Below are 2464 nucleotides of genomic sequence, written 5' to 3'. Positions count from 1 at the left end.
TAGATAGATAGATAGATAGATAGATAGATAGATAGATAGATAGATAGATAGATAGATAGATAGATAGATAGATAGATAGATAGATAGATAGATAGATAGATAGATAGATAGATAGATAGATAGATAGATAGATAGATAGATAGATAGATAGATAGATAGATAGATAGATAGATAGATAGATAGATAGATAGATCCAAACACCTGATTAATCTTTCTATTCAGTGCTGTTCAGTTTATTTGTATGAAAACTTTTTTTTTTTTTTTATTCTGAGATTTTGGATATGTAGGCCATAAGCCATTTTTGTAATTGTTATATCTGTTCGTTTTAAATTAATTAAACCTCTAAACAGGTGGAGGGTTTTTTTTTTCATTCAACCTTTATTTAGACAGGTAAATCCCATTGAGCCTCGAGGACTCATTTACAAGAGAGACCTGATTTCAACAAAGAATGATGACAACAATAGACAGTTATAAAAAGGCATACAGATTTTTTTTTTTTTACAAATTAAAACAAGATGGCAAAAACAGTAACAAAAACAGCTAGATCATAAGGTGAATGTAGAAAACTAAAAACAGGAACATGTCTGCATTGGTCCCTGCCAGGAGTCCAACAGGTTCTTAAAGCCACTTAGAGAGGTCAAGGTCGAGAGCTTCAAATCTTTTTGTAAGATATTCCAGGAAACAGGAGCGGAGTAGGAGAAGGCCCTTTTGCCTAGTTCAGTCCTCACTGAGGGAACACTGCAGGTAATAATGTCCTGAGAGTGCACGCTGTAGCTGCACTCACACAGAGACATGTAGGAGGAGATGTATGAAGACAGCAGACCAAGAAGTGATTTAAAGATGAAAATGTACCAGTGAGAGAGTCTGCGTGAAGTTAATGGTGACCAGTTAACCAGTGAATACTGGGTGCAGTGATGGGTACGATAATCACAGCCAGTTATGAATCTTAGTGCACCATGATAGACAGCATCCAACATCTGCAGAGTTCTTGTAGGAGCGTTCATGTAAATAATGTCACTGTAATCAATGGAGGGAAGGAAAGTCACTGATACAAGGCGTTTTCTAGTATTCAGAGTAACAGGAGTTTCAGAGTAACAGGATCTGTTTCTGAAAAAGAAACTCAGTTTAACTTTCAGTTTCTTTACCAAGTTTTCCACATGGAGCTTAAAAGAGAGATGTGAGTCGACCAAGATACCCAAATATTTATAGGAATCAACAAACTCAATGGGGACACCATTTGAGGATAAACAGGTGTGTCTTTACTTTGTAGCAGCTTAAAAAGGAAGTGAAACCAAACAGAAAAAACAAGCATCCTTAAGCGTCCTGTGTTTTTGTAGACGAAACAGAAATCATTTAAGCTGTCACAACTTTAACCGTCTCCATCAACACAACCAGTCCACTGGTCAAGTCACAACTTCCGCCCTGGCTAAACCGGAACTTGCAATTTCAAAACAAAAGATACCCACTATTATAACAAAACTTATGTTACCGGAATTACCTTTTATTTATTTATTTTTAAACAGTAATGTCACAATATTCACAATACGTAGAACAAGAAACAAAACATACTGACATATGTCAAAAAACAAAACTATACGTAAGCTTGAGTTGAAGCGCCATCTTAGACTGAAGGTTCTATCATGCCGGCCGGAAAAGGTTTGATCCGGAAGTGATGCTAACTTCGCTAAATTTGTAAATACTTAACAAATGCGCGTCTCCATGAGACTGGAGAGAAAGAAAGAAAGAAAAAAAGCAAAATAATTTGAAAATAAACAACTGTTTTGCAGTTGAACACGGTAACAGTAACCATGGCAACGCGGTAAACACGAAAGTTTTTAACAGAGACAGCTGATGCGACGACACCCACCGTTGACGGTAAAGTAGTTTCCCCCCAAACCTGGTTATAACTTCGTCCTATTTGTAAATGAACAATGTTAAATAAGACGTAATTGCCGAGCAAAGACAGCTAATCTGTGTTTCTGTTGGTCTCAGACTGGTCATGGACGCGCTTTCAAACTACTTGAAGAATGTGATTCTTCCTCTGGTGAAGGGAGAGGACCACATCTGCCGCTGCCTCTGTGCGAGGTACACACACAACAACCATGCCTTTAATATAAAACGTTTAAAATAAAGTTTGGATGGTATTTTTTTTAGCTTTTTATCATCTTAAAATGGCACGCTTTCAACAAAATAAATTCAGTTTACACATGAAATACAGTTAAAACAAAGCACAGCCTCTTCTCTGTTTATCTGTAATTTATTCATATTTACATTGAGTTTATTACTTTAAAAATCACACTTGTTGAAAAGACACAATTTTCTATTATGCTTAAAAGTTACCATTAATGTAAAACCAATGCAGACATGTTCCTGTTTTTAGTTTTCTGCACTGATTTATAATCTAGCTTTTTTTTTTTTTTTTTTGCTTCTTTTTCCTTTTGACTGTCCTTTTGGTTGCCATTTT

General features: G+C 35.8%; 1 long non-coding RNA gene across 1 annotated transcript in view; it reads left to right on the top strand.

The window, feature by feature from the left end:
• Window positions 1–1704: 1704 nt before the first annotated feature.
• The window catches only part of LOC119412497, a 1881-nt gene continuing 1121 nt past the window's right edge, over window positions 1705–2464 (top strand). The window contains exons 1-2 of the long non-coding RNA XR_005186933.1: window positions 1705–1875; window positions 1993–2085. This is a non-coding gene — a long non-coding RNA (uncharacterized LOC119412497). The remainder of the gene's footprint in view (window positions 1876–1992; window positions 2086–2464) is intronic.

Source organism: Nematolebias whitei, chromosome 7, assembly GCF_014905685.2.
Source record: "Nematolebias whitei isolate Nwh7 chromosome 7, NemWhi1, whole genome shotgun sequence".
NCBI lineage: Eukaryota > Metazoa > Chordata > Actinopteri > Cyprinodontiformes > Rivulidae > Nematolebias > Nematolebias whitei.
Note: the sequence above shows the minus strand (reverse complement) of the source record. Positions and strands in the feature narration are given on the sequence as shown.